We start from the raw sequence: 23,824 nt of genomic DNA, 5'->3' as shown, positions 1-23,824 counted from the left end.
CTCACTGAGATTTGTCTCGTTTTAATGTGCCTCACAGCAGGCCCCTGCAATGGTTGCTATCAGATTCTGGGACTAGAGAAAATCTGCAAGCTCACAGAACTACAGGGGAAGGCAGTTAACAGACAGAGATACCTGCCGTTCGATCAGTTCATTAACCAAAGCTAACTTGAGGATCGTTACTGGAGGGAGACTAATTTGGCAGCCAACAGCCTGAGAGTAAAAGTCCCCACAGTGAACGCCGGCCATGTCTATCCAAAGTCCATGCTGATCAGCTATTACTTCTCTTCATCCTAAAAGCTAGCACCAGCTCATGAATTAAATCCTTCACTTTATCACCCCCCTTTATTCCAAAGCACACATACTTTCTGATATAAATGCCTATGAAAACTTTAACAACTTTAGTAAGCTAAGTAGCCTATCCAATAGCAATTATTTATTTTTCCATCCCAGTGCACAAAAGTTATCAGGAATACACAAGAAATAAAGGATAATATTGCCACACAATTGGTCCTTCAACTAATTTGCTAAGTTAATTCTGAATACAATGCTATTTTGCAAAGAAGCATAATTTACAGCATATACAGATATATTTATATAAACATATGGAGCAAACCACCAAAAAATTATACATTGTAGAACATGCAGAACAGAGGGAGGATAAGAGCCATTCCAGAAAGGGAAAGATGTTCAAAGGGTCTTACTACTGTTCTGTCCTCTTCCTGATTACCTGTATCATGATTCAAAACAGATATGTACATTTTAAATCTGCCCTAGATTTGCTATTCGTTTAATATACAGTTATCCTGCCTTATCTGTAGAGCCTAAGAGATTTGTAGACACTACATAATCTGATAATCCAATACCCACCTAGAATTGCATACAGTCTGAATAAATTTCTTACATGCTTCAAGTATTTGGATATGCAGCTATGATAAATGTATTGATAAGTTACTAAGAACTACTGTTGAGCCCACACTGACTCTTTGTAGCACCATCATTTTAGAGGACTTAGTTTTACAGCTAATAAAACTAATTTTATAACTTCCACAAATGAAATGTCAAATTCAACCCAGATTTGCTTACAGCTTTATGTCAAGTATGAAATACATTCAGAATAATTTAAACTTGGAAGTTTCAGGGCAGTAATTGGTGATTTGTTGAGAAATACTTTTTGAAGTAGCATAGTTTTGCTTTTCTTTATTAGGTGACTAAATGAAGCAATTTTAGTGGAAAAAAATGGTTGTGTTAATTTATGAAAATTTCTTCTGACTGGTAAAATTACCTATGTACAGAAAAATATTAATCATAGCATTTTAGTGTTTTTATTGTTTCTAAACTTGTCCACCTCATTTGAAGACATTAGCAAGTGATTAATAACAGATGCTGTATGGAGATATTTCTCTACATGCTATGTCATATAACACAGTATGTAGTAAAAACAAGTGGAGACAAGGAAGGTTGCTCAGTTAGTAAAGTTTCTGCCTTGAAACCATAAGAACTTGACTCCCATCCTCACCACTCACATAAAAAAACAAACAAACAAACAAATATAAAACAATGTCAGCAGAGGACATGATGAAAAAGAGGGATTCCTTAGGACTTGCTGGCCCCATAGTTTAGTCAAATTGGTGAACTCCAGGTTAAGAGGGAAAGATATTGTCTCAAAAAAAAGGTGAATAACAATTGAAGTAGATTGAAGTAGGCATCTGACATAAACCTCTGGTCTCTACATGGACACACATACACACACATACACACCCCAAAATATCTCATGGACTTATAACACCATAAATATTTATATTATGCTCAGAGCTAATATAGAATGTATAAGAACAGAACTAAAACCCACTTACAAGTTATTCCAGAGGCCATGTTTTTTTTTTCTTACTATAATAAATGAATATATTAAGAGTGGATTGAGCTTACAATATAAGTGTAATACATTTCTTGTATTCTTATATTATAAAAAGTATGAATATCAATTAAAAACTAAAAAGGAAGAAAATGTAAGAGCCTGCCTCAGACTTGGCCCTCTCTCATCTCTGTCTATTCAGAATTTCTTTCTTTCTTTCTTTCTTCCTTGCTTTTGAATATCTTAATAATACAAGGCCTTGGGAATAAAACCATGAGCAAAAATAAATTATTGGCCTCAATCTTATGGGACTTGGACTAGAATGAAAACTCACTGTGTCACAATGAGAAAAATACCAGATACTGTTGAAACGTAAGGAGAAAAAACCAAGAAGAAACCGGTTGGAAAAGTGGTAGCTAGTGCTTAAGAAAAATATGTAGGCAGTAATTCACCCCTCCAAATTGTTCAGGGCGTAGCTGAGGGTTCTACCTTCATTTAGCAACTTCCAGGACCAAAAGCTTAAGCCCCATCTTTCTTTGTGTTATCTTAGGGATTAGTGCCACTATAATAATATATGCATCTCTTTACTCCACATCTGCCTTTGCTGCTGGCCTAAATTTCCCCAGAACAGAGAATTACTATAGTTGACCTTGACCTCATTGTGTGCTGGATGCTTAGCACAGCACCAGACTTACAATAGAAGACGCTTTGTTAAGTCATTGTCACTCTTTCATGAAATGTCTATTTACTGAGCAATTACTGTGAAATCTAATATGCTAAATGTTTATATGGATTTTTCTTTTTTCCATATCACCCACATCATCTTTAGGTACTAGCTATATTTCTAATTTAACAAAAAACTAAAGTTTAAGTTTGGCATGTGACTTGTCCAAAGTTAGATTGGAAGAAGGAAGCAGATATGAAGTGCTCTGCTAGCTAGTTGGTTCTGTTGTTTGTTAAACGGATCGCTGAGTAGAAGATGAATTTAAAGGAAAAGATAGCTCGTTGCTGTTGTTCTGGTATTGTGAAATGTGTGGTACAGCTACTTTTTTAATGTCTTGTTAGGTCTTCTCTCCTCTCATAACATACATCTGAAATAATTATGTAGGACCTCAAGACACGTTTGTCTTACTTCTGGGGAAATGGAAGTCAGCCTGGAAGTTACTCTCTGTGTACCCTGGACAAGATATCAAGATGAGAGTAAGAAACTGGTTTCCTTAGCGAAAAACTAGCTGTTCTAAAATCAGTCACAGGTGTTTAAAGATGTTTTAGCAATCAGATAACAGAATTTATGGTGTGTACCACGGGCCAGAATGCTGTAATCTTGCTACTTTGGTTCCATTTTGCATGCTTCCTGTCTTCTGGTTAGTAGGACCAGGTATATGCTTACAGAGTCGCTGCATCTCATTTACATCTCAAAAGAAGACTTGAAATACTCCTTTTCACTTTTCTGGGGAAGACCTGGATTCCCAAAAGAATCTTTAATAACTTTATATTGATGTGACTAACTGTAGCAGAAAGGAGGTTACTATTGTAATTTGTCATGCTTACCACAAAAACATTGTTAGCTAAAAATCCCACAGAAACACCAAAAGAATGTAAAATGTATGAATTCATCAACTGTCACCTTCAACCTTGAACAGCATAATCGCTGCATAATTTGAAAAACATGAAATATTTGGCAATATATCAAAAATTACCTCAGAAAATGAGAAACACAGCGCTATATTGCCCGTTAAAACAAGTGACAGACAATTCCTTTCTCCAAGAGTAAGAGACAAAATGAGTGAAGTCAGATTCCAGTTCCATTGATGTACTGTCATAGCCTGGCTGCTGGGGCTCTCAGCTCCTTTCTGTCTAGAGTGAAATAAGATGTTCAGATTACTAAACACAGAACTGTATCTGAAAGTCTTCCGTGGACAACCAGAGCACTAAAGCATGTTTGTGATTTTAAGGGAAGGTTGCTTGATATTGCCAATATGTAAGATTGCTGGGATGCCTTAAACTGTAGGAAAGAGAGCCTATCTTGACAAAAGAACCAACTTTCTGGTAAGAATAAACACTAGATTCTGGAGAATAGTGGATAACAAGGGTAACATATCGATGTTTCGTCTAAAGAATTGCAGAGACAAACATATAGGGTATTTAGTTTTCCGTTTGAAACTGAAAAAGTGAATAAATGATGCTTGATAGGACTTGATCTAACCAAATGGGAACATGACATTCAAAGACTTTTTCATCTGTTTCCTTTTTGAAAAAAAAAATGATTTTAAAAGGAAGAGTAAAGAATCTTGATAGGACTAGGTTCAAATCCTACTTCACAAGCCCCAGGAGTTCTACTGCAGGATGTGGTCACACATATTTTGAAGGATTTTCTATATGGTCAGAATAACAAACTGTTCCTCCACACTCCACTGGGTTCTCAACGAGACCCTCACCAGTTCTGCCATGGCTGAAGGAGCCAGAAAATTGAGGCAGCTGTGTATATTTTGCTACTTTGTTCTTGACCCCATAGTGGTTCAGAGACACTGTTTTAACTGTATATAGCCTTTACTTTCTGCAAAGAGTAATTTAAGGAGCTGTGAGTGGGCATTTGAAAGAGGTTAAAAGAAAGAGAAAATTGTTGCCCTGCTGTGAATTTGTCCATGTGCCTGTTTTATGTTTCTAAATAACAGTCTGTGGCTTTATTCAACGTAGCTGTGAACTATATTTATAAATGGCTGAGAAAAAGAAGTTTCTTAATTTAAAGTGTGTGTAAGTACCTGAGACATGGGAAGCAAGTCTTAATGCACACTTGGCTTTCAGGCCTCACGGCCATTGTATATCAACTGTTTCGTAGCACACAATATGCACATAGTGTAGATGTTCGTGACAATTAAGATGAGAGAGAAGCAGAGTCTGTCTTCAATTGTAAGTTTTCAATTTACAGAACTGAAAACCATAGTTATCATGGATTGTCATTTGCTCAAAAAGACTGGAGTCTTCTTGTTTTCACTTGGAATGACCATTATTCTTTCAATAATCGCAAGGCACAGCACCAGGTTCAGACAAACACTGAGGTGAATTAAGCACAACCATGTGAGTGAGGTGTTAGAGACCCCCACGAGAAGCTGTGGTCATCTTTCAAGCAAGGTTTGACTGATATTTCAAAAGGAAGACTTTCTTCATTTCTTTTCTGTTGGTATAACAAAATACCCAAACAAAAGCAACTTAAGGGAGAAAGGGCCCCTGCTGTCATCTCATTCCATCTTGGTGGCAGGAGCTTGAAGCAGCTGGTTACATTGTATCTCAGCGAGCAAGCAGGATGAAAGAAAGGAGAGAGAGAGAGAGAGAGAGAGAGAGACAGAGAGACAGAGAGAGAGACAGAGAGCACACTAAAAGGGAAGCTGGGCTATACCCCCAAGCCCACTCCTGGTGACCCACTTTCTGTTGGTAGGCTTTACCTCTAAGGCTCCATTGTTTTTCTAATCAGGCTACAAGCTGGGGACCATGTTTTCAAACTTGGGGACATTTCACATTCAAGTCTCAGAGCAGAGCCTGAGTATCCTGTTGTGAGCACCTGTTCTGCCAGTGTGAACTCTTAGCAACTGTACCCAGTGAATGCAGGATTAACAGCTGTGAAATTCTTATGGAAGCTGAGCTAATTGGTGTGGGACAATTTCCTATATTCTGTCAATTATACTTTAAGTAAACGCTGATCGGTCAGTAGTCAGGCAGGAAGTATAGGCAGAACAACCAGACAGAAAGTAGAGGCAGGACAATGAGAATTCTGGAAAGAGGGAAGCTCTTTCTCCAGTCCTGGCCCAGCCACAGAAGAAGCAAAATGTGACTGCCTCACTGAAAAAGGTGCTGAGCCCTGTGGCTAACATAGATAAGAATAATGGGCTAATATAAATTATAAGATTTAATAAGAAGCCTGAGCTAATGGGCCAATCAGTTTATGACTAATGTAGACCTCTGTGTGGTTTTTTTTTTTTTTGGGGGACTTAACGATTGGGGAAACTGGGCAGGACAGAAACCCTGACAAGAACTAATTACAAATGGTAGATCCAGTGAACCTAAATGTGCATACATTCACTCCTTCTACCCATGTTTATTGAGATCTTATAAAGAGATGAACATGATTCTGTCCACAAAAGATGTAGTGCTAATTGAGTAATGCAAACCATACATAGTCTATGCCCTGAAGCAAACACAACATCTGGCGTTGGGGTTTTGTGTGTTGGACTGAAAGAAATTAAGAATCTTCTATTGGTAACATCTGAGCAGAGAAGTGGGGAAACTGCTACATGGGCATGTTGGGATGAACTTTTCCTGGACAATGAAAAACAAATTACAAGACCATGAATATAGTAGTACAAGGTTCCATAACTTGAGCCATACTGCCATCCAGGTTGCATAATTGGTTCTTTGATATGGTCGAAGGGCTTTCTCACTCACTATTCAGTAGCAGCCCAAGCCGAACACCAAGCTCCAAACACATCCCTCCCTTATTTGTGACAATCATGTTTGTCTTAGTGCAGAAAATCCAATACAGAGAAAAATTTCCTGTGATTCTCTCATAGCACACTGCAGAACTAGTAAATAAAAAAATAGTTTATATGAATAAAACATGGAAGGGCATCTTAACAGTTCTTGCTAAATAATACTCCTATAGCTTCAATGGCTAATCATTTGACCACACCGTCCATCTCCTGTCCTAAATACAATATCGGGATCTATTATACAGGAAGAAACAATTTCTTAGGCCTTATATTTCTAATGTTGCTCTGGTTCATAGCTAAGCCTCCTACCTGGGATCTTTACTTCTCCCCTCAGACTATGAAGTAATATTTTTTAGCTTTTATTTGTCTAGGTAAAATATTTAACAAGTCACTTTAATGATAATAGGATAATGAGTATTTGCGAAGAGTGCAAAGCAATGTTTTATAAAAGTCATAAATCCTTATGTTTTTTGTTAAGTAAGCATTATATTTCTACTATTGACAACTGAGATGAAGCGTATTTGATGTACATTTTGAAAATCTGGTGGAAAATTTTTACTATAAAGAAATGAATATTTGAAGAGTTATACACATTGAACCATATTTAAGTATTACCAAGTACATATATGAAATCAATCATACATATGTTATCATACTAATATATAATTTTTGAGTTTTATGTATCCATTTAAAACAATTTTTTAAAAAAAACATAAAAGAAAATATATCTCTGTTTCCTGTCTTGAAAGATAAAAATTGTCTGTTTAGCTGAGTTTGGAATAGGACTTAAAATGAACAGGATGAAGTTACAAGGATGGGGATAAAGAAGTAATTAAGTATCTTTAAAGCACTTCCCCCAAAATAGTTTTAGATATTGACAGAATTCCAGCAAATTGTTTCTCTTTTATGACAGTCTACTTTGTTTGTAAATATTCTATAAAAAATTAATAGTTCAATAGTAAGTATCTGGTGCTGACATTTTAATGAGACTAGCCACAAGTGAGACTTATGTCTGAATAGGATTGACACTCTTAAGATCAGGTATAAGATGACTTCAGTGGTTTCTGACTTCCTTTTATCTACCTTAATTTTTCACCAGATATGGAAATACATTGACCAGAAATTGATTTATTGGACATTTATATCCTCAGCAGAAAATGCCACCAAATATTTGCTAAATATAGAAAAGCCCACCAAACTGAGAATTCTTGAATAAATTTTAAGGTTTTAATGTGTTGTCTGGTTTAAGTTATGAGTTGTAGGAGTCTAACATTTCTTTACTGATATATGAAGATTACTTTGGTCAGAATTACTGTTTACCTCCATTGGTGGCTGGCGTAATACTTAGGCATCCATAAAATGGCAAAGCTTTCAGAATTCTGAAGTCCTCTGTGTTTGCTCATGGGGCCTTCTACAGTTTGGTCAGATGCTTGGTCATTTGGAAATCCTTCAAGAGAAATCTGCTTGGTGCACATATCAAATATTTGATTTTTTTTACCCTTCATCATTCAAACCATATGCTTGAGAATAATAACTAAAAATAATCTTTTACTAACAATGTCTCTTAGTTTGGGGAATTTATTTCTTCAGAGGAGGAAATTTCAAGAGAGGAAAGATAATTGAACCCAAAAATAGACTGCCATGGGACTCTTTCCATTCCTGGAGAACATAAAGAAAATAAAATGCAAGCATCTGCTTCATGAAGTAGATGCAGCCCTATCTGGTCTGGTGGTCTCTTGGGCTCCTTTATGATTTCAGTGTCTATAAATTTTTTGTGAAGGAAAAGGGAATGTCATGGACTTGTTTTTAATACAGTGAATCAATGTTTTTATAAGAATGTGTATTTTTATTAAATTAAAATGTTAAAATATGTTTGTTGCAAAAATAATACAAAGTAAAATGTGGAAATCAGTTATCAATCCAATTCCATCCCAAACTGTAAAGTTAACAGTAAGAAAATATAAATATAGATAGATAGATAGATAGATAGATAGATAGATAGATAGATAGATAGATAGATAGAATATCTATTTGAAAGGCTCTTTCTTTGTATCTATTTAAGTAGTTTTATGATTTCCTTTTTTTCAGTAAAGATAAAATTTTCTCCAAACTTCACTGTGAAATATTTCCTCTTTTCTAATCTGTATTTCTAGCTCTTTTCTTCACTTACTTAAACTTCACATTCTTGGCATAAATTACCAAAGAAATGAACTGATGAAGGATGGTTCCTAGTTGAAAGAGGGAATAAGCTGCAGAGATGTCAGCAAAGGTATTTGTGTTACATAATATGGCTGTGTGCATGTAAAATACGTACCTTAATCTATGTTGGTGTGCTGGCTGAATTTTTTGTCAACTTGACACAAACTTAGGTGATCTGGGAAGAGAAATGTAAACATTTGAGAAAATGTTTACACCAAATTGGCCAGAAGATAAGACTGTGGGTAAAACTTATTAATGACTAACATGGGAGGGCCCAGCCCTCTCTACATGGTACCTCCCCTGGACAGGTAAAGGTGAACCTGAGAGCAAGCCAGTAAATATCTTTCCTCTGTATTTCTGCATCTGTTTCTGCCTCCAGCCCCCTTCTCTGAGGTTTTCACCTCAGTGATGGGTGGTGATGTGGAAGTGTAAGCCAAGTAAATTTCTTCTCTCAAGTCGCTTTGGGTGGGGTGTTTCTTATAGCGACAGAGAGCAAGCTAGGACAGTAGAATCCATTCGTAAAAGGAGAATCCCTGTCTATATTATTCATCATAGTCTTAATGACATTTATGGTGATAGACATTTTTTTTATCGTTAGAATTACATGCTTTTCTTCTCTCTCTCTCTCTCTCTCTCTCTCTCTCTCTCTCTCTCTTATTAATTTAATTTTTATGTGAACAAAAATTAGAAACTGTCCAGTATGATGGAGAACTCCAAGTCCACTGTTCTGAGAATGTACTTCCTGGAGACTTGGGGAACAGGGACAGGCTCTGGTTACAACTTATTTGTTTTAGCCTAAGTGAACTCTTCAGCCTAGTTGACTGTCTGATTAATACAAAGAAGAACCACCATGACTCTTGGTTGGGGCCCTGAACTGACCCACTAAGCCCTTCCCCATTAATCTCTCCCATTTTACTCTATAAATCCTTTCCATATCCCCCAGACTAGAAGTCCAACGTATTCCATTTCCTGAGATCCCTCTTACTTTACAGAAGTTCTATACATGCCCCCTCCTTCTTTAGTTCCCATCTATGAATTTAAATTAAACTTCTCTCTAAAACTTACTCTCTGTGATTTCTGAATTTTAGTCTTAGAATTCACAAAGCAAGAAACCTGAAAGACAGTGACTGGGAACAACTGGACTGCCCATGGAGTTTTCCAGAATCCCAAATCCCCAGGCCAATAAGGCTTTCATAATTCTCAGTATTTCCACATACAAACAGAAAACTCTTGATGTGTCTTCTAATTCTAGCAGTTTTTTGTGGAATATTTTTGTATTAAAATACCTGACAGAATCACTTTAGAAGAGTCAGGGTGTAAGAGAGACTGTTTGTTCATTTCCTGGCCTCCCAGACCCAAATAATCACACAAAAACTACATTTTAATTACAACACTTTTGACCAATATCTTAGGCATATTCGTAGCTAGCTCTTACATCTTAAATTAACCCATTTCTATTAATCTGTACATCATCACAAGGCTGAGACCTAAACCAGTAAGGTTCTGGTCATGTCCTTCTCCTTTGGCAACTACATGGCATCTCCCAGACTCTGCTTTCTCTTTCTATATAATCTCTTATAACCTGACTAGATTCTTCCCTGCCATCAGCCAAAGAGCTTCTTTATTAACCAATGGTAATAAAACATATTCATATCATACAGAGAGAAATCAAACATCATCTCCCCTTTTCTGTCTAAATAAAACAGAAGATTTTAACTTTAACAGAGTAAAATTACATATAATAAAACAGGTATTAAGCAAGAATTACAGCTACAATATTTCTTTGTGAGTCTAAAAGTTCATATCTAATTTTTCTTTTATCATAACTAAGGAAAGCTATAATTATCTGTCTTCAACTCTTCAAAGACCCATGAAGGTTATAATATTACCCGAATAAACAAGATTGTTTATTGTGTATTGTAAGCAACTTCAAAAACTTTAGAATTGACAGAGACATCTCATTGCCAGTCTTTGACAGTCACTCAAAGTTCTTCTGTAACATTGGGGAATCCATCCTCAGTCTACAGGCAAATAGTATCTGGCAGAATTTTCCTTGAAGCAGAAAATTTGAAATACAGATTCACCTATATTGGCAGTTTGTCAATCATTCTCTTCTTTGTCCTACAGAATGTCTGGAAGACTCTTTCATGAAGCAGGAAGCCTGAAGGACTGTCACACCTTCTTTAACCAAGTTCAGCAGTCATTTTTCTGTGGTTCTAAAGTTTGACTATGATAGATGACTATCTATTAATCTGTATTTCTTATCTATATATTACATTTTTAAATGAGCTGTACACACACAATACCTTAAAAAAGCAGAAATACATATACACAGTATAACAAAATCAACCTTATATGTGTAGCAATAGATCAAGATCCATACTAATGCAAAGTATTTGTTTCTATATTGTATACCTCTTTAAATGAAAGAAAACATTTATAAACAATCATTTTGGGAATTTGTGCATAGTTTTTTCCAAACTGCTTCCTGCTGTTTGTTGGGTAAAGTATTTTTAGGGTTAACAGAGGCCATTTTGGGGTGTCCTTCTCCATCAAACATCATTAGGTTGGAAGGAATCCATAGGTTCTCATATTTGTGGAAACAAAAGCAGAACTTCTTGTCCAAAACAGCATATCATTAGACCCAAATTATGAAATCAAGATACCTTTAAAAAATATATGTTGGTTTAGCTTAGCAGCTCTCACAACCAAATGTCTCTGTGTATTTAGCTCATTAACAGTTCAAAAATTCAAAGAAAACACACGAATATACATAATCCAGATTTTCTGTGCATTTTCCATCTTCATGTAGCTTATTTTTAACTCTATTACTTCTTAATGTTTATTTTATTATCTTTACTCTTTTGAACTATGACTGTCCTCTTGTCTGTCCCCGTTTCCCTCTATCTCTCAAGCCTATGTAAAAATTTTAAGCATATTGTGACTTATTCAGAAGTTTATTTTTGTCTGAATCTGTCTTTATTGCATATTTGTAATCATTTTCTGATCAGGAGAGCCTTTTGTTTTTTAAATTCTAAGCAGGCATGACCATGACAAACTCTGCTTCCCTACTTTTTAACTCCACCCTATGAAAGATGGCAGAGGTATGTTCACAGCATCTGTGAGTCATTGCTTAATTGTTTTTGTTTTTTGAATAAATATTTGATGTTATCAGTATCTATGAAACCCACTCTTTTTAGTAAAATCCACAATTCAGTTATGTAATGTTTAGAATGTTAAATACACCACACTTTTCCTTTATGAATTTTCATTAGTACATGAAATATTTCTTTCAAAATTCATTTATTTTTAAGGTCACTTATTTTAAGTATCACACTGCTATCATGATCAATTTTGATGTGTGGTTGTGTGTAAATTGTTATTTATTCTTTACATTTTCTAAACATTATCTTTTCTAATCTGTAAATCAGTAGTAAGATAATAGCATTTTCATATCATATTTTTCCATGATCCATAAACTCTTATGGAAGTGTTGTGCTTTTTTCTGAAAAACACCAAAATCTAGAACTATTTCATACCTTCCCAAGGTGTTAGCATGAATTATTGTTGATGATATAATTTATCTTAAATCTATCTAAACCAGCATATAAAGAATGTCCATAAAGTAAAAGAGTTACAAAGTTGAGATAAGAAAAAGACAAAGTAGGGCTTTGAGAGTGCTTAAAGAAGGCTGTCTCCACAATCCCATTTGTTGTGAGATGGTGATTCAGTCCCTCCCCCTTTATTGAACAGCAGAAATGCTTCCTGGTATAAAATATCTGTAAAGACTTAAATTATTAAAAAGCCAATTTTCCTAACCAATAGCAATTATTTATTTCCCCAACCTACTATATCAGATGTTGTTCAGAACATACAAGAAACAAAGAATAGGCCGGGCAGTGGTGGCACATGCCTTTAATCCCAGCACTCAGGAGGCAGAGGCAGAAGCATCTCTGTGAGTTCAAGGCCAGCCTGGTCTACAAGAACTAGTTTCAGGACAGGCTCCAAAGCTACAGAGAAACCCTGTTTCGAAAAACCAAAAAAAAAAAAAAAAAGGAAAGAAAGAACGAAAGAAAGAAAGGATACTATTTCTATACACTAGGGTCTTGAGCCAAGTTGTTACATTCATTCTTAATACAATGCTATTTTCTACAGAATTATAATTTAAAATATATTTATGTAAGAACACAAGGAGCACATCACTAAAATATTAGACACTATAGCAGCAGAGTAGATGGAGAATAAGAACCTTTCCAGAAAGCAAGGATGCTCAGCGGGTTTTATTACTGTTCTGTCCTCTTCCAGATTACATGTATCGTGATTTAAAGCAGACATTTACCCTTTAAGTCTATCCTAGATATCCTATTCATTTACAGTACACCAATTATCCTGATTTATCTGTAGGGCCTAAAAGATTTTCAGGTACTATAGTATCTATTTCTCAAACACCTACCTAGAATTGCTTCCAACCCTGGAAGCAGTTTTAAGCTTCTTTGTCAGGAGCAAGACCCATGGCTGTAGCCCTGACAGCTGAATGTGTCCTAAAGTGCAGGAATTCAGCCTGTAATCAAGTGGTCAGTCTATGGACTTCAATGCTTACTTTGATTTACTTTTGTCCCAAGTCCTTATTTTCTGGACACCAGCAGCATTAGGTTAAACTGTCTTAAGATGTAAGACACTGTTTTAGTCAGTGTTTCTTCTGCTTTGAAGAGACAGCATGACCATGGCAACTCCTATAAAGGAAAACATTTAATTGAGGTGGCATCTATAGTTTCTGAGGTTTAGTCCATTATCATCATGGCAGGGGAGCATGGTAGCACTGGAGGAATAGCTGAGAGTCTGCCATCTTGCAGGCAACAGGAAGTCGACTGAGACACTGAGTGGTATCCTTAGCATAGGAAACCTCCAAGCCTTCTCCCATAATGACACACTTCCTCCAACAAGGCCATACCCATTCCAACAAGCCATACTTCCTACTAGAGCCACTCCCTATGAAACTATATTCAAACTATCACAGACCTAAATTGTACTCCCAGGTACCAGCAAAAATAAAAGATGAAAGAAGAGACCTACAATCTGTGTGAAGAAGGCAAAAAGTTTTTGAGACCTAAAGTAGTAAATAAATAAAGACTTCAAAGTTTATCAGATAAATTGCAGTGGTAAACTGTGGCCTACCACCCCCAAATAGGAATATAAAAAATATTCAGTAAACCATTATACACTTTTCTCTTCAGATCTGGTTGTCCCTCTGAGCAAGCAGCCACTGCCTGTGAGTTTCACATTTCCAAAGCAGAAGCAAGTACCCAGAATTACTGCTGCATAGACTTCACACAGGTGATCATAGTTGACAGATGTGGACTAGATTGCTCTTTACCCTCAAAGGCATTAGTATTTAGACAATGTGCTATCTTTATCTTGAGTGGCCTCAAATTGAAAAGAAGCTCCCAGAGCCATATTTATGCTTAGTGGTGACATCATGGTAATGTAAAGTTTCAGCTGCCTCAGTTATGTAGCTCCTTGTTTCTTTCCACATACTCATGGGGAAAGCATACTTCACTGCCTGGACACAAAGATCTCAGCTATGCTTTCAGATTCACTCACTGAGACTTATTCTACGGAAGAAGGGCAGACTCGTGTCATCTGCATAAAAACTGTTCAAGTTAACATGGTCTGTCAGACAGGTACTTGCCACACACCCAGACTTTTCTTTAGAATTCATGGAGGACACAGATGAGACATTATCACTAATGTTTTGTGGCATCTGAATGACGAGAATGATTCAATAAGACAGGTACAGTTAAATCCTTATAGCTGAGATTTTGAGAGCCTCTTTTTTCAGTCTTCCATTTCAATGGACCCTAGCCCCGAGAAAAGCCAAAATCAGAGGCAAGAAAGAACTCCTCACTTATCTCACTGCTGTCTTAGATTCTTTCTGAAAAGTAAACTATTTCAGTTTGCTGAGATAGGTGCTTTGTTTGTGCAAGTCCTAATTAGATAAAGGAAGGATTGTAGACTGGGAATACCTAGGTGGTATAATCCTCACAGACTTTTCAACCTTTGATGTTACCTTTAAGGAAGGTAGAACTGAGTGTACAGGACTGTGAAGTATCTCAAATTCTATTAATAGGAAATACAGTTGTTCTCATCCTATGGCATCAGCAATGTGTGCTCCTGTGAACCAACCATCAAAATCTTCCTAACTCTTCGAATCATAATAATTTTTTTTGCACTTTACCCTTCCACATAGAGAATTCATGTATATGAAAAGAACAAAATTTGAAATGCTGACACTTAGAGGTGCTTTCTGAGAGTGCACCAAATTCTGGATTTGACAACCAGAACCACATAAATCAGATGTGGTTGTGTACACTTGTTATTCCAGCAACCCAGAGGTGGAATATCAGAAACTCAAAATTGTATTCAACTACATTACAAGTTTGAGGCAAATCTGAGCTATGTGAGACTGTCACACCCCCACACAGGTTTTCCCTAAAGGAATTAATCATAGCTATTATGTTTCCTTAAAGGCAATATTTCTAAACCAAAGGAATGGGGAAAAGTCTTTATTTTCTCTCTGTGTTCAAAACTCTCCCTGTTAGCTTTTTAATCAATTTTAATTAAGGAACCAAAGTCTGTAGGTCCATGGTTCTCAACCTTCCTAATGCTGTGACTCTTTAATATAGTTCCCCATGTTGTTGTGACCTCCAAAAGTAAGATTATTTCCTTGCTACTTCATAACTGTAATTTTGCTGCTGTTATGAATCTTAATGTAAATATCTCATGTGCAATATATGTGACGTGTGACCCCTGTGAGGGGTTACTCAACCACTATAGGAGTTATAACCCACAGGTTGAGAACCATTGTCTAGACTGTTCTGTTAGCTCTTTCTCCACAAATGAACTAACTTACTTTTGATGTTTAAAAAAAGAGAAGTAATAGATTATTCTGACAGGATTTTGTTGGTCTTTATTGGTGTTCTCAATTGCCTTCCTTTGTTTCACATTTTGGTGTGTTGATACTTCTGTGATGTAGGGACTGTCTCTTCTGTTTTTCATTATTTGGTGTTCAGTATGCATCTTTAACCTCAAAATGAATCTCTTCCCTTAGATTTTTGGAATTTCTTCTATGATTTTAGTGAGAATAATTTCTGTGTGTTGACCTTCTCCTTCCCGTATACTATTAAACACTGGTTTAATCTTGTTATGGTGGTTCAGAGTTCCTGCATGGCCCATTGCCCTTTTTCTTTTCAATGTAAGATTTTCCTTGAATTATCCATTTTCTCTTCCTTATCTTCCAGATCTGATATTATTTCTTCAACTTGACCCAACTTCTTGATGACACTTTCCTCTCAGCTCTTTGTTTGATTCTCGGGGTTTTTCACTGACTTTTATTTTATTTTATTTCAGTTCCCTCCTCAGATATTCTCTTTATTAAATTCCATTTCATATCTTAAATTGTTTAAATATTTTTCTTCAACTCATTGTAGTTTTTTGTGATCCTTTTTCAGACAATTATTCATATCATCTTTGATTTTCTTGAACATACTTGTAATTACTGTTTTACAATCATATTTTACAGTGTACTAGGTAAGATCCTTTTGTCAGAGAATATTAAAATTTTGGATTCTAATTTCTTGAGACCTGTTGCTTTCATCATTGACATTGTGGGTTTTTTTTTTTCTGCTTTTTGTCTGTTTGTGTTTGAGTGTAGCAACTGGAATGTTTTGTTAATAGAATATTTTTCGTTTTGTATATCTGATCTGATTTTGCCTTTGTTGGGTAGTTATTTGAATATTTGCTTTCTGTCATCCTACCTTGTCAGATTGTGAACCAGTTGAATGGTTCTTCACGTGTGTCTTGAACCACTCTGTGTTAGTGTGTTAGTGGAGTATCAGAAGGAGTCTCCCCTCAACTGGAAATAGGTGCAACTTTTGATCGAACAAGTACACCTTTTGTAGGTTTAGAAGAATCTCCCTGTTGATCTTCAGGAATTTGAGGCAAGCTCTCTGGATTTTTCAAGTTTTGCACCAAATAGTGATGGTGTATGGTTGTGGTTGGAATGAATGACAGGTAAGCTTATGGAAAAACAGGCCTGGAAAACCTACCAGGAGTCTTGGTTGCAACTCTGTGTAAGGCTTGTGACACTCCTTCTTTAGTCTTAAATGTAATCAATTATGTTTGTTATAACCATGCATTCTAAGTAAGATATTCCAACATTGGCAGAGGGCAAAATGTCCATGCAACAAGTTTGTTAAACAAATTTGAGAACATACTGACTAAGAAGATTTTTTCTGGGAATTCTAAATTTTTTCCTTTAGATCTGAGGTATCTTTTATGTTCTCTTTGTCATAAATCCTCATTTTTCATCAGCTACTTTCTAAAGAATCTTGACTATTTTATGTATCTTTATAAATTTGACATTCCAACAAAGTTGATGACATAAAGAATTAGTTTCCTAAGTGCTCCAATTCTACATTACATTAATAAAATTTGATTGCAGATTCATTCAGTCGTATTATTCTAATAGAAGAGTGTCAATTGCACTGACTACTGGTACAAGCTTTGTATTATCTAAATCTGACATACCTCCCTCCCATAAGACGTTTTCTAATCTTATCCCTTCAAATTGTGCTTCACATCTCAGCTTCACTTGCAAACTGCTCCACTTATCTATTTCTTTATTTTTTTAAAGATTTATTTTTATTTTATTTTTATGAATATTGGTGTGCACATATGTATGTAAACAAGATGCATGCCTAGTACCCAAGGAGGCTAGAAAAATAAACTGACTCACCTGGAAGGGGAATCATAGGTGACTCTAAGTCACGATGTAGGTGTTAAGACCTGAAATCAGATCTTCTACAATACAGAAAGTACTCTTAACTGCTGAGTCATTGCTCTAGCCCTGTTTGTTATCTTTAAATAGCCATTTGCTAGTTTCTTCTATAGTGAACATATCCTCTGCACCACCAGTCTTTACTATGAAGATTGCCTTGACTTCATTCACCCCTGAGTTTACCAGTACATTTTGTCTATGATGACAGAAACAATCTTGTGATAATAAGCAAAGATATTTGTGTTGATTCACAGCTTTGGTCCTTACTAATCATGTTGATGCAGGATGGGTCTAAGCAACCTACTGATATTCTTTGATCAGATTCCATGTTTTACTTGTGCAACACCTTATTAAATATTAACTTAGATTTATTTTGTTATAGTGCTTATAATGATGCATGTTTGTTAAGACACGTGTGGTGAATTAGAAAATATCACATGATGTTTAACATGACCAAAGCAAATGACATAGAAAGAGGCAAGTATGTTAGAAAGAGTTCAGTGTTGTTACAAGAGAATGTTAAACTCTGTGTGATGGATATGTCAAAATTGAGTGTTGAAGAAGAATGAACTCCAATGATCCAAACATGAATTTAACAAGTCATGGGAAGTTGGCAAGGAAAATACAAGCAATTCTGTATATTTCTAGTAGTAAGGGTTTGAATAAACGGAAATCAGATTATTAATTACATAGAAATAAAAAACAGACTACTAGATTGTGTAAAAACTGAAGTAGAAGATTCTTAAAAGTCTATTGAGAAACCATTGAAAGCCTTTGAGAAATCTGCAGTCCCTAATTACTACTGATGAGAAAAAGAACCCATTCCCACAACTGGTCAATCTGAAAGAGATTATGAGACTGCAAATCCTCAGCCCTTAATAGGACATCTATATAATGCTCTTCTTCGGAAGGTCTAACTAATCTTGAAGGAAAAAGGGGCGCAAAGAGTGTTAGATCAGTAGATAAAAGGTAGCTACAGGGAAATAATACTTTCTGGACACCACATGGCATCTGCATATATATATATATATATATATATATATATATATATATATATATATATATATATATATATATATATTCATAGCACCTGTGACCACATGCGCAAAACCTACACAAGTTCAAGTTGGGCAAACTTACAACATGGATTCACAGAGGTGAGCATAAATTCCAATCCCTAGTAGAAAAGTCCTTGGCAGTTGATGACTATAGAGGATGAGTCAATTGTCCTTTAGGATAGGATTCCTAGTTGACCATCTGGCTCCAAAGAGGTCATGCCCAAAAGTATTTGGGCTATGTAAATTGGACTCCATGGTTTGGGGAAGGGTGAAGTTCCATAGACAGGGTTATGAGGGTGGCTCTAGAAAGGGTTTTGGTGAATATCATCAATTTTTTTGCATGAAATTTTCAAAATATTAATAATGCACATGTGAATGAGCAGCTCTCAGGAAGCTGCAACCTTGACCAAAGAACTATAGACAACTAAGGGTTGTAAAAATAGGAGAAATGATCTTCCCTAAGAAAGAACTAACTAGCTGCTTTTCCTATACTGAATAATAACTCTGAAAACATATATTTAAGTAACATTATACAATCTGAAAAGGTAGTACTTATGTGTTTAGGAGTATGTATGCATGTATGTATATTTGGATGTAGGCAAAAACAACTAAATAAAAAAGATTACAAATTTAAAAAAGAGCAAGGAGGGACATATGTCAAGGTTTATAGGGCAGAAATGGGGAGGAAAATTTGGTAATTATATTCTAAACTCATGAAAAAAATTAATTTTTAAATATAGAAGAAACCAAAATACAGACTATCTCTCACAAAACAGCTGGGAACCTGCATGTGACTATTACCCTATTTCAAAATATCTTTCAATTTTCATATGAGTGAAACCCAATGGCTAACATATTGGAATAATAAAACAAGAGAATTCTGGGAAGTGTAGCACTCAGTTTCTCTAGTGTAGCACAAAGATGATTTATTAGAAGTTAATGATGGAGGAACCCACATTGCTGGGGAATTATTCAGACTACATCCCATTGGACCTCAGAAAAAGGAGTCATATCTACAACTCAGTGAGACATCACAATTTAATCAAGACCAAAATTCAGAGTTTCAATCCTTCCTTTAGTTAGATGTATTAACTACTTTTCAACTGCTATTATAAAATACCAAACATAAGGAAATTTATAGAAAGAAAGCTTATTTGAGCTTATAAATCCAGAATAATAAGAATATATCATAGAAGGGAAGCATGACAAAAAGCAGTGGACATTGTGGCTGCATTTGAAGGCTAAGGGCCCACATCTTGTGTTACTAGCAGGAAACAGATAGCAACTGGCAATAGTGTTAGGACTTAAGCTCCAGGTGACATTGAATCCATTATGGTCTGTCCTAAGAGACCCTGGGAACTTGGCCAATCAAATATGAAATTCCCTGTAATCATCATTCAAACCACCATAATAGGTCTTAGAGCAGAAACAGGTGAAATTCACTCAAACTTCACATGGCCAAAATTAAGTAATTAATTCTGGTAACGAGAAGCTCAGCAAATAAACTTTGAAATTGTTGGAAATTATGTAGAATGTGCTAATCTTTTATATTTCTATTACTTCTGAATTCCATTCAAATAGCAATTAAATGAATGCAACAATTAATTCTGGGAGGTTTTCCCTTTTGACTAAGGTACAACATAACTTATTTCTGCTTAATTACCACAATTAGATTTGTCATATTTATTAATAATGAATATCTGTTCTTCTTAAATGGCATTGACCACCAAGTCCTACTGCTGTTGCTAAAATTTGACATGACAAATGTCCATCACTAGAAGTTCCATATTATTGCTTGCCTTCATGTACATTATAGCATAATCAACATTTTACTCAATCTGTAGTGTATATATGTCAAACAAATTGATGATACCACCAGAACATTTTATACACTTTCCAGAATGTTTTATTGCACCAAGTTTGGCTTAACTTTCATGAGCTTGCAAAGCTAATGTAATCACATTCATTGTGTAATATTTTTCCCCATCTCTAGAGGCCTTGATCCATACAATGAATGTCATCAAGAATAATACTCTGATTTTACTTTAAGAGAAATAACCCTGATTATTGTTTCTTGTCATCTTTTTTAACAATGTTAAATGGTTGGCTAAAGGTGAAGTGAAAGAAATTGGTTACTTGTTGAGAGAGTGGTATAAATGGTATTGATCTACTATGAATGGCTCATGAAAGAAAAACATTCAGCATATTATTTCAAGAATAAGCCTCTATTTTATTGATATTTTTACCTATAGACAAAAATTTCTAGTGCTAAGTTACCAGCATCTGACTTTTGACCTTTCCCTTTTTCTATGCCTTGGCACAATAATAGGACATAAGGTCTATAAAATTATTTGGATTTTATATTTCAAATCTAAAAAGGAAGCAAAAATGTAAAAGAAAAAGGAAACATTAGTAAACATACCTTTGAGATTAAAACAAAGCCATAAAATGTAACGAAGACTTGGTTCTTCAAAGGCAATGCCAAGGAGAAAGGCTAATGGCAGCCTTGTCAGATAGCAACAATGTCTCTTGCTCCAATATCAGATAAAAGCCTCTTGTGGACTGTAATCCTTAGAGAAATAATGCATAGATCACATGGATGAAAAAAATTAATTTCCTGTGATTGACAAAAGTTCTACATGGGCCAAAGACAAAAGTGAGGTAAGAATCATTCATGAATGTGAATGAAGGCTGACAAAAAGGAAAGGGCATATTGATGAACCTGGGAAGGCAAACATGCAGGAAGAGTATATTCCTTCCATTCTGTCATGCCATCAGAAATAAGCAGAGTAGACATTTAACATTCTCATTTAGCAAAGATAAGCCATAGGCACTATCATTTTGAAAAAGAAAATCCACATAGAACTACCTAAGAGATCTAAGAAATGAAGACACTGATAATTTCCCAGTCTTCAAAGAATAATTGTCACTGATATAACTCAAAAAAAATTCAAAGTGAGTACTTTCCTTTCTCTACTTATTCATATTAAAATGTATCATCCATTATGAAAAAAATTCTGTAAATGTATCACACTTTCCTTATCCATTCTTTGCTCAAGTGGCATTTATGTTGTTTCCAGGTTCTGGCTATGACAAATAATGCTGCTATGAACATAGTTGAGCACATGTTCTTGTGGCATGATTGAGCATCCTTTGAATATATACCCAAGAGTATATACTGGATCTTGAGGAAGGTTCTTTCCTAATTTTCTGAGAAATCGCCACACTGACATCCAAAGGGGCTGTACCAGCTGCGTTACCAGCAATGCAGCAGTGTTCCTTTTACTCCACAACTTCTCCAGCATAAGTTGTCATCAGTGTCTTTGATCTTGGCCATTCTTTCAGGTGTAAGATGAATTTCAGAGTTCTTTTGATTTGCATTTCTTTGATGACTAAGCATGTTGAGCATTTCCTTACATGTCTTTTGGCCATTTTAGATTCCTCTGTTGAGAGTTCTCTGTTTTGGTCTGTACTCCATTTTTTAAAATTGGATTATTTATTCTTCTGATGACCAATTTCTTAAGTTCTTTTTATAATTTGGAGATCAGACCTCTCTGTCTGATGTGGGGTTAGTGAAGATCTTTTCCCATTATATAGGCTGTCATTTTGTCTTGTTGACCATGTCCTTTGCTTTACAGAAGTTTTTCAGTTTTAGGAGGTCCCATTTATTAATTGTTTCTCTTAGTGTCTATGCTACTGGGGTTATATTTAGGAAGTGGTCTCCTGTGCCAATGTATTCGAGTGTACCTCCCACTTTCTCTTCTGTGAGGTTCAGTGTGGCTGGCTTTATGTTGAGGTCTTTGATCCATTAGGACTTGAGTTTTGTGCATGGTGACAGATTTAGCTCTATTTTCATTCTTCTATATGTTGATATCCAGTTATGCCAGCACCATTTGTTAAATATGCTTTCTTTTTTCCATTTGGTATTTTTTCTTCTTTGTCAAAAATCAGGTGTTTGAAGGTGTGTGGCTTAATATCTGGTATTATGTTTGTGCAATTCATTCATAAATGCAATGTACAATTAAAATTACAGATTAGTAGATAGTCATTTATAATAGTAAAACTTGTATTCATGTTAGTTAGGTTTTCTAGATATACAGGGATATATTTCAGTTACATAGATAGTCTTCAATATTTCAAAGACTATAAAATATGGCATTTAAAATGTTTTAAGAATTTAGGCTTTTCATGACAATGAGAAACATCTCCTGGCAGCAACAGTCTACATTAAAAAGATGATAGGCATCAAAGAGACTCCTTAAGGAGTTTGTTAGCCATTTGGGCAAGAAGACATTTTCTGGACTTCTTGATGGCATGCTATATGACCTGGACATGTAGAACTCATGTAGAAAAATAATGCTGAACTTATTTAAAGAAAGTGAGACAATCCTTCAGGGTTCCTGCTTCACAGAAAACACTGCCAGAAATTCTGCAGGACACAGAAGAAAGCAACTTATGAACTTTACCATTATAAGACAGAAAAGATTTTCAAAGTTCCTGTTTCATGAAAAAGCCTGCTGCATACTATTGGCCTGTAGGTTGAAGATGTATGCCCTATGTTTCAGAAGAACATTTGATGACTGTCCAGGAAGCAAGAAGTCTCTGTCAATTCTCTAACTTTGAAGTTGCTTGCAATGTACTTCCTATTCACTTAGGTAATATTATATCCTTCTGGGGTCTTTGAAGAGTTGAAGACAGAAAGTTAAAGTTTTCTTTAGTTATGGTAATAAATAAATTAGATATAAATATTGTAACTGTAAGTTTTGCTTGATACCTGTTTTGTTAAATGTAATTTTACTCTGTTAAAGTTAAAACCTTCCTTTTTATTCAGACAAAAAGGGGAAGATGATGCGGGATTCCCCTCTGTTTGCTATGAATATGCTTTATTATTGCTGGTTAATAAAGAAACTGTTTCAGCCCATGGCAGAGAAAAATATAGCCAAGATGAAAGAGATATATAGGCAGAGTGGGCTCTGTCAAGGAGGTGCCATGTAGCTCCTGAAGGAAAAAGATACTGGTAAACCTTACCGGTAGGCCACAACCTTGTGGCAATACACAGATTAATAAAAATGGGTTACTTTAAAATAAAAGAGTTAGCCAGGAATATGCCTAAATTATTGGCCAAGCAGTGTTGTAATAAATACAGTTTCTGTGTGACTATTTGAGTCTGGGCAGTCAGGAATAAAAGCAGTCTCCGCTTACACACCATCATTCCCCAATACTGATTTCCATGACAGAAATCAACTTTTACCGTGGGACTAGGTCCAGATAGAAGCTTTGATTATTTCTGGAAAGGTAGTCTGCTATGCAGATGCCTCAAAACATTGTTTTTATATTTACATATAGGGTTCATTCCAACAAATAATACTTGGGTATTGAAATGACAGAAAGGCTA

Source organism: Myodes glareolus, chromosome 3, assembly GCF_982192425.1.
Source record: "Myodes glareolus chromosome 3, mMyoGla1.1, whole genome shotgun sequence".
NCBI lineage: Eukaryota > Metazoa > Chordata > Mammalia > Rodentia > Cricetidae > Myodes > Myodes glareolus.
The sequence above is the reverse complement of the archived record's forward strand: the minus strand, read 5'-3'. Positions refer to the sequence as shown.